Here is a 15,075-nt window from a genome sequence, read left to right on the forward strand (position 1 = left end):
TATGTTGAGAACTGTAGAAAAAATATTTTTTCGTACACAGAACTCTTCGAAAAAGTCCAGCACCTCACCTATATGTGCGGAAAATCAGCTTTTTCGAGAGTTATTAATTTTTTGTTAATTAACTAATATCGGAATCGCCCGGAACTCTTCGGCACGCGCTTTAATATGTTGAGAACTGTAGGAAAAATATTTTTTCGTACACAGAACTCTTCGAAAAAGTCCAGCACCTCACCTATATGTGCGGAAAATCGACTTTTTCGGGAGTTATTAATTTTTTGTTAATTAACTAATATCGGAATCGCCCGGAACTCTTCGGCACGCGCTTCAATATGTTGAGAACTGTAGAAAAAATATTTTTTCGTACACAGAACTCTTCGAAAAAGTCCAGCACCTCACCTATATGTGCGAAAAATCGGCTTTTTCAGGAGTTATTAATTTTTTGTTAATTAACTAATATCGGAATCGCCCGGAACTCTTCGGCACGCGCTTCAATATGTTGAGAACTGTAGAAAAAATATTTTTTCGTACACAGAACTCTTCGAAAAAGTCCAGCACCTCACCTATATGTGCGGAAAATCAGCTTTTTCGAGAGTTATTAATTTTTAATTAATTAACTAATATCGGAATCGCCCGGAACTCTTCGGCACGCGCTTTAATATGTTGAGAACTGTAGGAAAAATATTTTTTCGTACACAGAACTCTTCGAAAAAGTCCAGCACCTCACCTATATGTGCGGAAAATCAGCTTTTTCGAGAGTTATTAATTTTTTGTTAATTAACTAATATCGGAATCGCCCGGAACTCTTCGGCACGCGCTTTAATATGTTGAGAACTGTAGGAAAAATATTTTTTCGTACACAGAACTCTTCGAAAAAGTCCAGCACCTCACCTATATGTGCGGAAAATCGACTTTTTCTGGTGTTATTAATTTTTTGTTAATTAACTAATATCGGAATCGCCCGGAACTCTTCGGAACGCGCTTCAATATCTTTAGAACTGTAGGAAAAATATTTTTTTGTACACGGAACTCTATTTTATAATATTATAACATTAATGTTTTATAAAAAAAAAATAAAAAAAAATAAAAAAACTATGTTAAACGCTGGAACTCTTTCTAGAACTCATCTAGAACTATAGATCTTTTAAAATCCTACAAGAATTCGGTCTGGAAAATGTCGTAGGACAAAGTGAGGTGCTGCGTGAACCTGGCACCTCACTTTGTCCTATGCGTTTTTTTCGCTTTAAAGGCCAGAACTATTTGTTTTATCTATCAGGAACTGTAGAACTATTGAAAATAAACTCAGAACTGTCAATGTTTAGTGATTTTCCACCAAATGATGTGCCAGCTTCACACACACAAATTTCTATCATTTTCTTCACGTAAAAAGCATAAAAACGAAATTCATATTTCAATTTACATATTTCGATAATAAATTATCCCTCGATGGTCCATCCGGGGATTTGAAGACCCAAGTGAATTTTCAGTTTTGAATTATTCTGCCTCAAATTCGGACACGTACAAAAAAAGTGAAAAACGTTTCGGGTTAAACAATTGTGCAATCGTATTCTGGAATATTGGGAGAGTGTACTAGAATTTTTTCAGATTTTTCAGGCATTAGTGTCTCGGTTGGATTAGGAAAATAGCGAGAAAAACTTTAGATTAAGGTTAATTTTGTACTTTCTGTTACAATCTTCAAGAGACGTAGTATTTAATATTTCTTCTCGTATTTCTATACGAAAAATAAATAAAGAGATGAAAATAAATTAGCATATGTAAGATTTTCTCTCAAATGTTATCTCGGATTGTGAAAAAAATTCGATGTATTCCGCCCCGTTCACTTTCACTCCTCGCGTGTAAAATAAATAAATTATAAATAAATATAAATTACATGTGTAAAGATTGTATACAAACAATAACAGAGATAAAGAGGCGTAAAACACTATCGCAAGCATATTTTATTTTTATTCATTTACTACTGTGTACATATGAAAATAACATATTTATGTTAGATTCAACAGTAATACACGTGTAATTCATTTATTCCTTCCACCAGACGAATCAGTATATCTCTTTAATCACAGTCATCGTTGCAGAACAATTAACATGTGCTATCTCGTTGTATAAATATTTGTATAAATACTGATAAATACCATACTGATATATTGGCAATCATTGCATATTACATGCTATTTAATATCACATATTACACAAAGCAAGTAATTAATCGAGTGTATCATTGTCAAGACTCTTATTTATTTGATCATAAATGTAATTGATGCAATACATTTCTATTTTTTTATCGCAATTTTACGATTATTTTAATTATGCAAAGCGATGCAGAATCAGCATCAGAATATTGCTATGAAAAAGAAATGCGTAATTGTTACCAGTCTTGCATGCGAAACGGATGCAAGAACGTAGCAGAAAGATTTCTCCGTCATACCTGCATTCAACCCCTTTTCGAAACGGCGTTTGCTATGCAATTAACCTCACCCCATCGACGCAATGCATCGGGGGAGCAAAGTTCTGATTACCCGGCCGTTCTTCGACCCTGAATAGCGTTTACGTTACATCGACGTAGCTCGCAAGGTTAAAGAATCTTGGCGACACACTTGGCTAAGAAAGTTTCATATACTTAGAAAAGTTTAGCATTATCCGAATACACGCGTCCTTTCCTCAAAAAGTTTCGTCTAATTCAATCGGGGCATTATTTCACATTCTAAGTCACGGAATCACAAGTGCGAGAACAGGATTTGGTTATCGATATGTTGACACAGTAAAAAAACTTTAAGAAGAGTCGGTTGTGCATTAAAAAAAAAGCATTTAAAATATCAATTTAACATAAAATAAAGTAAAATAATAATTATTTATTATTGATTTGTAATGATCTATTTCTTATTTCTTATTTTAAATAGAAAGAAATTATTCAATTCTAAATAAGTTTATTTAAAATTAAATAATTTTTTCTTTTTTCTATTTAATTAAAAGAAATTATTAATAATTTTAAATAATTTTAAATAAGTTTTTAATGTTGAAACCAGTATTGTAAATAGGGATCGGTCATATTTTTTACAATAAAATAGTTATTTATTATTTTAAATAACCTTCTTATAACCAATTTCATATTTTATATTTTAAATAAGTTTCTGGGATCTATTTTACAGTTTTTATTTTATATAAGTCGTGTATCAGTTACTTTTACCGACCTCTGAAAATTTTTAAGTAATGCGGAAAGAACAGCATTGTTAAAGCATTAAAAAATTTAGACACAAATCTGAAAAAAATTTTCGTTGAATCAGCAAAATAACTATGCATACCTAGTCGCTTAAGCACGATGAAAAATGCTGCAAAAAGTTTTGACACTCTCACAAGCAACTTGAGCGTCCTACATAATTATTTGGAGGATCGAACAAAATTTTCAAATATTTTACAACTTTTTAAGTATTTCAACGAAAAACAGTTCTTTCCGTACAACCCTTATAAAATTTATGTGTCCGGTTATAACGACAGAAACATTTTCTTCCGCGGATGCTTGTTATACAATACGGGAAGCGTCCTCGGAAGCGTCGGATACTTATATGAATTTTTTATATCCCTAGCTAACGTATGTCAGGATAATTTCCGCGTCGTGAGTTCAAGTCAAGCAAAAAATGAAGGCGTCGGTTCTCGTCGAAGAAACCTAATCGAGGTAACGAAGGGGTGCGGCGTAACTCGCAAAAGAAAAATACACGCTCGTGACACGTCGCATATATCGTCGACACACGTGAGAGAAAGAAAAAGAGAGAGAGAGAGAGAGAGAGAGAGAGAGAGAGAGAGAGAGAGTACGTGTGACCGGCGGTTGCCACGTAGAGTCCAAGTTTTTCGGGATGGGTGACGTCTCGAGGGGGAAACACGAGGACTCCGTGCGACGAGAGGGTGCCCCGAGGGTGGAGTCGGGGGGTAGGGCAGGGGCGCGGTAGGGTACGAGGCGGGGCGAGATGGGGCGAAGAGCGCGCGGCGGTGGCGAAAGGGGTGAGAAGGGAAAGGGGGATGGCCGACCACGCGCGATCAATATACCAAAATACGCCGACAACCCGCGCGCACATACATACGTGTACGCGTGCGCGCGCGCGCGCACGATCGCGTTCACACGTACATCCTCCTCCGAACTCCGTCAATATATGCTTTCACGTATGCAAATTGTAAATATAATCTAAGCGGGCCCCCGTGTACTCTGTAACTGCGTGGATGCGCACACATACGGGTAAATGCAGCATAGCGTCCTCGCGAGAGAGAGCACACGCGCACACGTACCGGAGGAATTGACGAATGCATCGCTCTCGCGAGTTTTTCGTATCTAAAGAAATCTGAGATAAGGCCGTGCTAGACGTGCGAGTGATGCTTACGAAGCACATGCTAAGGAAGGATATCCTACCCGAGAATATCATCCTATTTGTATACGCCGCGCCGGACCGGTATTGCTTACCAATATTGCGATAGGGCACGATATTGCGATGTAGAAATCAATATTGGCAAATCACATTACATCTCAAGATCATTACATACTTATGTCGAGCAGAATCAAGAAAAAGTTACCTTAAGAAATTGGAAATTTACAAACTATCTTGAATACACGAGAGAAATGATTTCGCTGAAATATTTAAAAATTTAGCGAGATTATATTTTCTTCCGCGAAATTTATATATTCTCAGGTTAAAATAGGAAGATTTTTTAATAATAGGAATGCACAAATAATACCACTTGGGTTTTGACAAAAATTAAAGATACTATCACTTGAATATAAAAAAAAAAAGGATTGAGGTGCACATATTTGGCGCCTTCTTTAAATTTTTTTTTTTTTAAGAAATAATTATATTTTGCTCCGCAAATATACTTGTATATCTGAGTGTAGATCTGAAAATAATTTGGTTGGGCCATCAAAATAATTATTTATAACGCTCAAGCATCATCTAGCTATAAATATGTAGTAATCAGTTTGAACGCCCTATATAATTATTTCAAAGATCTAACAAAATTATTTTCAGACCTACATTTCAGTAAATTTTTAAATAAGTATTTCGGCAAAATCGGTCTGTTCGTATCTAAATAAAATTTAACATATATAATTTCATGTAGACGATCATTTACAGTTTATCTGTTCACAAATTTTCCTACACATTTTCTATATTTAAAACAGACGTATGTACACTCGTGTTCTGAAGAGGAATAGAAAGATTTAAAATAACGGAAATTTGATGAACTTTGATTCGTTAATGTAGGCATGAAAATGAATTAAACATGAAATTCTTTTGTAAACTATTTATATATTAATAATAAATAATTATTTTCAGAGTTACAAAATATTAACATATGAAGCTGTTCCAGTCTGATCATGGCATAGTGTAAATTGTGGTTTTGCAGATGTCTTGATGTTTAACTGAACCAAACATTGTGTGTGTGTGTGTGTGTGTGTTTTTCGAAAGCTTTGCACTATAAACTAGAATAAAAAAATTCGATACAAATTAATAAAATGGTAGCAAAATTTTTAAAAATTAAAGAAGCAGAGTGCCTTTTGTTGCCAAGCTGTTCTGTAAAAGCATTAAAATTTACGCTTAAATTCGACTATAGTAACTTCGTATGTTAATGTTTTATAACTTTGCAAATATTTTTTTTATTGTTAATTTGTAGTATAAATAGTCCATTAAAGGATTTTATACTCAATTCATTTTTATACTTATTTTATATTAAGAAAGTATGATCAATCTTAGATCTCAGTAAAAAAGTGACTTGTATATTATTGAGAACATAACAATTGTCAAAATTTTAGTATGTATTTGGGTTTCGTAAGATCACTATTGATTTCAACTACTTAAAATTAAATTAATAAAGTATTTTGATAATCATTAATAAAAATTTTCATACTGTTTATGCATATTCCTATATACTGAGAACAACAATTTTACTGAAGCATTTAAAAATTTAGTTGGATACAAATCAGAAAATAATTTTACGCTGGATCATCAAAATAATTACGTAGAAGTATGCTAAAGTATGATAATGTTGCTGCAAATAATTTTAACATTCTAACAATCAACTTAAACGTTCGATATAATTTTTTAAATGGTTCAACTTAACTATTTTCAGATCTATGTTTCAGCAAAATTGTTCTTTTCCGTGTAATTTTGCTATTAAAAATGTCGGACGTACAATTAGCTAGCTAATCTGCGACGTTTCAATGCTTGCCGCATATCATTGCAACAGATTAGTTTTTAATCAATATTTTTGTAACAATTTTTTAAATCAATTTTTCAACAACACTGTCAAATTTTCCAAGTTATATTTTTCTAGTTCATAAGTTATTTTAGTTCATAAATATACGTTCATCAGCTTTTTACTCTCGTATACGAAAAAATTAGGTAATGAATGGAGTTGAATTTTCACATGGATGTACAAAAAGGATTATTTTAATTATTCATAGAATTTTTGTTAAAACCATGTAAAAAGTAACATAACGTAATTTATCAATCATTCGATGCGTCTGTCATAAGATGTCATATATAAAAGATGTTTCTAACTTGATCTTTTATTTTCTTAGAAACTACACGATCGATTGACTCAAAATTTTAATATAATATTAATTTCGCTTCAAGTATTATTCTATGTAATTTTTAAACAGATTGAAGTATTTCGATTCGTCGATCATCCTTTTTAACAGATCAAAGTTTATCGATTTTTCTATTTCAAACTTTTCTACTCTCTTGAAAAGAGAAAAAAAACAAGAGACAGATTTGTGAATAAAATAGATTTCGAATAAAATAGATTTCAGTATATCAATGTAGTAACGCAAAAATTACAAATTTTTGAAACATAAGAAATTCTTAAATTCTGAAAATGATATGCTTTCACTTGGAAATTAATTATAAATATCACTACAAGAGCTAACAAATTTTAATGTTTTCTTCTTTCTTTTTATCTATCTATTCCAACATTTTACCGCTTTTAATTGATTAAGTATGTATATCCACATTTCAGTTCATTAGCGGCTGTAATGATGATTGAGTAAAGTCGAAGCGTATCATATTAATTTGATTATACGTACTAATTAAATTATTTTTTGTTTTGCATCTCAATCAAGCTCGTTTTCTTAACTCTTTTGTTTAAAAAAATATTTAATCTACAGATACATATATACATATTTATACACTATAATACATAAATTCGTATGTATATTGTGCGTATTTCCTGTCAAAATGTTTGCGCATCATGACTTTTGGTTGTTCACGAAATATTAATATGTTATTAATTATTGATTATAATAATATTATTAATGTTACTCGTCAAACATTAATGTGATACTACAAAGTATCACCTCCAGTTGCTTTCAGGTAGCATTGCCGTTCATCAAATAACCAACAGTTCATGATGCGTGAATATTTAGACAGGTAACACGTATTCGCTTGATACGAGTACAAATTCACGCATGTTTAATTATAAAAGACATTTATGTTATCTATATGTAAAAACTAATCAATTCCGCAAAATAAAAAAAAAAAATGAATAAATAATGATAAAAAAATAAAAAAAAAATAAAGTTATAATCGCATACGCTTTATTAAAATATTTACAAAAAAACAATTAGTTTGGTTTCTGCATAAAAATAATCATGGTTAAATTAACAAGATATAGTATATCTGGTTAAGCAAATTTTGATGAAAATAAACAGATTTTCTGGTTATTACAATCAAATATTTTGATAAGTAAACAGAATATTTAGATATGATAACTAACGACTTCTGATCGGATTTACAAAATGTATTATATATTCTGGATCTACAAAATTCTATGTAGTAATTCGCGGCATCATCAAATGAACGCGTTCTATTTTTCGTAAGAAAAAATGTCACCCAGAATAGAATAAAGGTGAAGCATTATCATACTTTTCAGCGATATTTTAATAAAAAATCATCTCTCTTGCAAATTCTCAAAATAGTGTTCGAAGGCAAAAACGAATGAAAGATGTATCTTGACAGTACAGTTTTTAGTTCTGTACCCAAATTAATTCAAGAATCTGATAATTCCTATAAGAATTTTAATTTTGTTTCGAGCAAATATACCGGATTGAAACCAGATTTTAATGAATACAGAAAAAAACATTCTTGTTTTGAGAATATCTTTATTTTTAAAATGTTAAATATCGAAATGAAATTAACAACTTGCCTACATAAGGAATTTTGTATCAAAAAAATATATTCTACTTTGCTTACGTATAGTCAATTTTATTCTTTATGTTAACTTCTTTATTTTATTAGTTCTTTATTTTTTTTAAATTCTTTTCTAATGTTCCAATATCTAATGTACTCAATAAATTTTTAGATTTGTCCTTTATTTTCTTAAAGAATATATGATCATCATACTTATACATATATGAAACAATGATTATTAAACAGAATATTAATTTTAATTCCATACAATTTGATACTAGTTTTCCTGTACAACCAGATTTTTTCCAGGCGTTTCGTTCACTGAAAAATATTTATCAATTATATTAACAGTAAACAAACATAATAATAGTAACTAATCGGTTACTAAATATTACTAAATATTTGATATTAACAGAATATTTAATTAAAACTTTCACCAAAGCTTAACAACTATCTAAGCTTGATTATTACTATCAAACTCTTTTTTTTTTTTCAATGCAATATCAAAATGAATACAATTAAATTCGTTTGGTTATTTCAATAAAAAATCTGGATCTGGTTTATATTTCACCAAACAGCCTCTGGTTGTTTTATCTATATTTCAGATTAATTCAACCAAAATTTGTTTTTCCGTGTGTGCGAGGGTCGTGTACAATTGAATGGAACGCGTTACTCATCAAAATGTGTTATTCGTCACAAAGTCATCGACGTGCGGCATATTCCTTCCGTATAATCCTCTACCGGAAATTAATTTAAATTCTGACGTGGTCTGCGCAATCCTAGCCAAGCGCGAAATGCGAGTGCGAAGAGTCAATACTTCGACAGCGTCAATAAGGCCGTGCCTCTCTCTCGCGCGTGTCTTCGACCGTACGTCCTTCCAGCGATCTTCAATACAAACAGCGAGACACGTCGCACAGACGCGCGCGCGCGCGCGCGCGCACATACGCTGGATGGCCATTTGCAAATATGTACGCGTAATAGAAACAAACGGCACGGCTTCATTCACGAGGCGAGTCAAAGTTACGCGGCGGCGGTAAAGGCACGGGCAGCGTGACGGGCAACTGACCGGTCGAGGATTCGAGGTCAACATTCTTCCCTCGGTGGCGACAATTTTAAAGGAAGATAAGAAGATATCGTCTTTCACCTGTGCGTCGACATCGCCGCGCTCGATACCGGCAGCGGAGGTCAGCAGCACGCCGCACACCGTCCGCCATTTTAAGGAGACGAGCGTTCTCGAGGTTGCGACGCTGGACGAACGCGAGCGTGATGGGAGACGAAGAAACTTGAGCGATGATGAGTTGGCCTCGAAGTGAAGCGAACCCGATCTCGCAGAAGACTGCATCTCCCTCACGTCGCGCCGCGTTATCTCCGATCTATTTGTCGAGCGCTAACATGACGCCTATTCGTGGCGAAGCTTCGCTTCGTCATTCGCTGTCAAGTCGATTGTTTTGACTGCGATTAAAAAACAGTGTTCGCTTATCGCTCGAGTTTCTTCTTTCTGGTCCGAAGGCGAGCCGCACCGCCGCGCGCTACGCCGCTGCCACGATGAGCGAGGAGAGCGAGCATTCGCCAGCTGGCACACGGAGCGTGGTGTAGCGCCGCTGGCGATGCAAGCGTTTTACCGCCGCGTGCGTTTCGAGGGAAGAAATTTATAGTTGGGGGAGAGAGAGAGAAAGAAATAGAGATACAGAGGCTAGTGTCCGTACTAAAAACATCGAAGGGGAACACGCGGGCGGCAGCTTGATCCCCGAATAATCCATCGATTTTCCCGACCGTTGTTGTTACTCTACTCGCCAAAATGAACATTTCCGCTCTGACTGCTTCGTGTCGTTTTGGCCGTGATATCTCTCAATGAAAATTAGAAATTTTTTCCCGAGCCGGCAAAAGCGAACTGGTTGCGAATTGACACGATGTTTATTACATCGAATTAAACTTTATTAGCCGATAAATCATAGGTAGAGATAAATTTACGTGACTCGATATATCAGCACAGATACACGTGCGTATTCCAGTTTTCACTTTAATAACGCGAGATACTTGTTACGTGACTCAAAAACTCGTTTCTCCTTCGCGATTTTTCAGAATACGTTTTCTAATTAATGCTATGATAATTTTCTGATACGATGATGTAGCATTTTTAGTTGTTATTAACATTTTTAAAAATCTTGTAAATTATGTGCTGCATCATCGGCCTCTCTATGTTTTGTAACTGTATTTTTATAGCTGATTGTGTACAGGTGTATGTGTAAAAAGAAAAAAATATTTAGTTCAAGAATTCAAATAATATTTAAATTATACCATAAATACAAAATTATACTAAAATTTAATAAAAAAGAGAGAGATATACCAAGAAAATACTCAAATATATAGCATTTGCGATTACGTGAATTTTATATAGTGATGGTTATAAAAATAAAGCCATCTCTATATAAATATCGATGCATATTAATTTATTATTTCTTTTTTTAATATAAGTTACAATAAAATAAAAATTTATTTTCAGTATCTTAAGGTTAAAATGAAAAATATAATAAGGTAAATTTCGTACAAATTTAAACTTCAGTATTTTTATTGATGACTGTTGTTTACCTTTCTCAGTGGTTTTATTTTAAATACCACTACTGTATGTATATACCAAGATAAATTTAATGCCTTCAACCAAACCTGTTTAATTGAGGCATTTTTAACATCACCCAAATATTTCATTAAAAAAAAAAATAACAAAAAATGTATTATTTCTCGAAACATGTAAATAAAAAAAATATTTGTTTAAAAAAATATTTATATGAACTAAATAGTTTTGTTCGATACATTTTAATCAAGTTTTTGGCTTATAGAATAAAACATTTTTCCTAGTGTGTAGATACTTTTCTCAAACATAAAATAAAATAATCGCGTAATACGATCATATATGTGTGCATTGTATATTGAAAATATACATTCTATAAGCATATGCGAAAGAACTGAAACGCAATTGAAAAGTCGCTTTAGTGTGCTGTAAAAGGTATTTCGTATCCGCCGATTGAGAGCCCCTGACGTACGTCACCGTTACTTCCACGCTTACGCTGTTGCACTTTGATAATTGTTTTTATATTACATGCATAGTTTGTTTTATTATTTTGGAATCTTCTTGCTGTAAATATTTATTATGCGAAAAAGAATGTAATAAGAAAATACACAAGAAGAATTATATAAAAATGAAATATTAAAAGTTTGAAAAAATTTCATATTTTTTTAAATCGTCGAACATTACAAACTGTACAAAATATAATTATAATCTAATTATCTTTATGTAATGTAAAATTATGGGAAAATATACAATATATTAAAAATTTTCATCTTTACATTGATTGTCCTAAGTGTTATTACCAAATGTATTTTTATCAAAATATAATGAATGTCAAATGTTTCACTTCATTACGCCAATATATGCTTTATATATTTATTATTTATTTTTAAACAAAACAAACATTTAAAAAAATGCGTACATTACTTCAATGAATAACCACATTAGTACCTCTGCCTCTGCAAATCTCGAATAAGTCAACTACATTATACAAATCTACAAAATTGCTTTAGAGGAATAATTTTTAAAATGTGCTTGTAAATACATTCATCAAAACAGCTGATGAATTTGGGATTTGCAAAAACATTAATGGAGTACATGTAGAAACTTTTTTCATTAAAGTTTTAAATATTATGCATGAAAAATTTACTTTTTATGTCCCATATTACCGATTTGAACAATACTAGAAAAACGCAAGAGCCAAAGAATACGGCTTTGGTCAAAATTATTAGGTATCTATATATTTTTTTGTTTATCTGAAATTCTTTTTCTTACATTATTTTATATTGATTACTGGCACTATACGTAAGTTTAAAGGTGCCTGAAACAAAGAATTCATATTTTAATTTGTTTAAATCCTTCCAGTTAAAAATATTTTGAAAATACAAGATATCTAATATTTCTAGCGCTGAGGCTTTATATACACAAAATCTCGGATATAATATCTAAATACTTCACAAACAAAGCGTACATTTCACTCGTTTCACCTCCTTGCTTTTATTTTCAGCTTCAAGTGAAAATTTGTTCGTTCCATACGAATTAGTGTATCTGATAATCACTTCGCGTTTATCGCAATTGCGCATCAATATAATTAAATTCCCAGACAACTTGTTAATGCGTGTTTCTTTACTAGAAGAACGTTTTGAATAACAGAAACATTCGGACGATTCGTCCGCGGAGCCGCGCATTGAGCGCCACTGTCGAACAATAACTTCGTGCTGCTGCGAGCTCTCAAAATGGCTGTCCTCAGCTATTATTACTTCGGGGAAAAAACAAATGACGACGCGCTCACGCTACGCGAAGAGGAGAGACGGAGCCAAGGCCTTCGGTATAACGTATCTTCGTGTGCATGCGATCGTATAAGTACGTGTATATGTATATGCATACATACGGCCGCCGTTTCTCTCTCTCTCTCTCTTTCTCTCTCCCTTTCTTCCTTCGGCATGTCCTCGCGTACTACGGACCATACCGAAAACATTGGAACACCTTACGCGTTTCCTGAAACTCGGTTTATCGAAACGATAACGCCGCCGGGTTGCGCGAAAACAAAAATAAGCCTGTAAATAGTGTAAATGATGCCGACAACCATACACTTTTCTCTCGTAGGTATATATTAGAATAATCCCTATTATCAAATTTTTATGCAGGATTCCCTCACAATCAGTCTTTGTTCCTTTATACAACTTCCTTGTAGAATTTGGGAATTAGTAAATACTAACCTGTGCTCCATGGAACCCAAAATTCAAAATAATTGTACAAGTATCACAACTCGTTTTCAAAAAGATTGGATCTTAAGTATATCAAGATTATCGTAAGAAGCATCAGGACGTAATTGGGAGATGTTAAATAAACCATACTTGTAGCCTGTAGTAATATTTTATTATTTAGTTAAAGAGATGTTTATCTTGCTTTACTAACCAATTTTTTCAGCACGCTATTATCTTAATTATATTTAAAAGATTTAAAAAATTCTTCATTCACAATTAAAGTATAGGCACAAATGTAACTCAGCCGATTGAGTTTATGCCAAGAACGAAAACAAATTAAGAAATTTAGTTTTTTAATCTACTTTTAGTTCAATACAGCGTCAACCATTGTTAACGTGTGCCAATATTTGTTTCATACAAAAATTATGCAGTCTATACAAAACGGAAATGATTTGAGGTATGGATTACATCATGCAATAACAATGCGTTTTTAGATTTTGACTTGGATACTTAATAATGAAAGATTAGTGCGCTTGAAAATGAGTGCATTTACATGCATGCAATATTGATGTGTTAGTAAGTAGTGACGCATTGATGTTTCGTAAATCATACGTATGTATTGTAAATTGCACGTGAGTAAGTCATTGTTAAGTAAGTAAACTCACGATTTTAGCATTCCTTTAATAATTTTTTTTTTAGGATTTAGAAGAATTTATATATGCTATTATAAAATCTTAAATCTCAATAAATATTAGAGATTTTATACTTTCAAAATAAATAAACAGGTTCTATATTACACAACTTTGGTATTTATAATTGTTTAGAAACTGATTAACAAAAAAAATTAATAAATCAATTTTTTTTTATTTGAACTTGATAGAGCACGGGTTAATATTTACTAATAGGTTACAAATTTTATAGGGAAGTTATTTTTTATAAAAAAAAACCACAAATTGAGAGAATCTTGCATAAAAGTTCGAAAATATGTAACACCCTAATATGTACACATCATTTACATCTATACCTATAATGCACACAATAAAAATCCGAAGAATGTCACGAAAAATATGAGATCCTAAAATTTATGACGAAACAATAGCTTCGAAAAATGACAATACTTCCTCTGGTCATTCTAGTTATTTCCGTCTCATTTTTAAAAGATTTTCCGTTTCTGAATGATCGAAGGTTCCAGGGTTTTTCTTTATGCCAGATACGGTCAACGACACAAATTTAAAATTAATGAAATCCTTGTCTGTAAGTTCCCTCGTTTTTAGAGAATTTCTTTCTCTTTGAAGACCTTTTTTTCTCGAATTTCTTTTTAAAGGAATTCTCTAGGTACATGTGTTTAATCCTAAATATTTTATTTGTAAAACATTTCACGGTCGAAGGGATCGAATGATGCAATGTTTGCTATCTCATTCTCTTCTTCGTACTTTTGTACTTTCTCTTTATCAAAACAGTCATAGTGAAACTTTTCTTCTTTAGGGTGCGGTTCATTTACTATCCCTTGCATGTTTTAGGTATTTACTTTCTAAGCTTCCAGTAATACCGTAAAAAAAAATAGTTTTTACGATGAAAAACTGTATTTTTGACAAGAGATATAAAATTCATTTTTCTTGATATTTATTGTTAAAACGTTTGATACGATATTTGGATATTATTTAATATTTTTGTGTCTTTATAAGGTTAAATAAACATCAAAGAGATATGATTGTTCATAACGTAATAAATAACATGAGCTTTGAATTAATTTCCTACTTCCTACCGACAATGATCTAGGTATTCATCGTCATTTAGTCATTGTACTACATTTTGATTGTTTACACTTATCTTTACATAGAAATCTTTTGGATGAATGCAAACTGCACACTGAATTCTAGAACTAGAAGAATAATTACGGCGTCAAAAATGTCGAAAAATATATTATATATTCGAATAAAAAACTTTTCAAGATCAGAATAAAAAAATATTTATTGACATTTTTATTCAGTTTCTAGTTTTCTTTTAGTCATTTCCATTTCTGTTGTTGATGCTTACATACCCCGAATCAAGTTCGATCAGCCTATGTTATTGGCGTCTACAAGAGCTTAGCACTTACTTCATCAACAGCTTAATAATTGAA

The sequence above is a fragment of the Solenopsis invicta genome, chromosome 8, assembly GCF_016802725.1.
Source record: "Solenopsis invicta isolate M01_SB chromosome 8, UNIL_Sinv_3.0, whole genome shotgun sequence".
Lineage (NCBI taxonomy): Eukaryota > Metazoa > Arthropoda > Insecta > Hymenoptera > Formicidae > Solenopsis > Solenopsis invicta.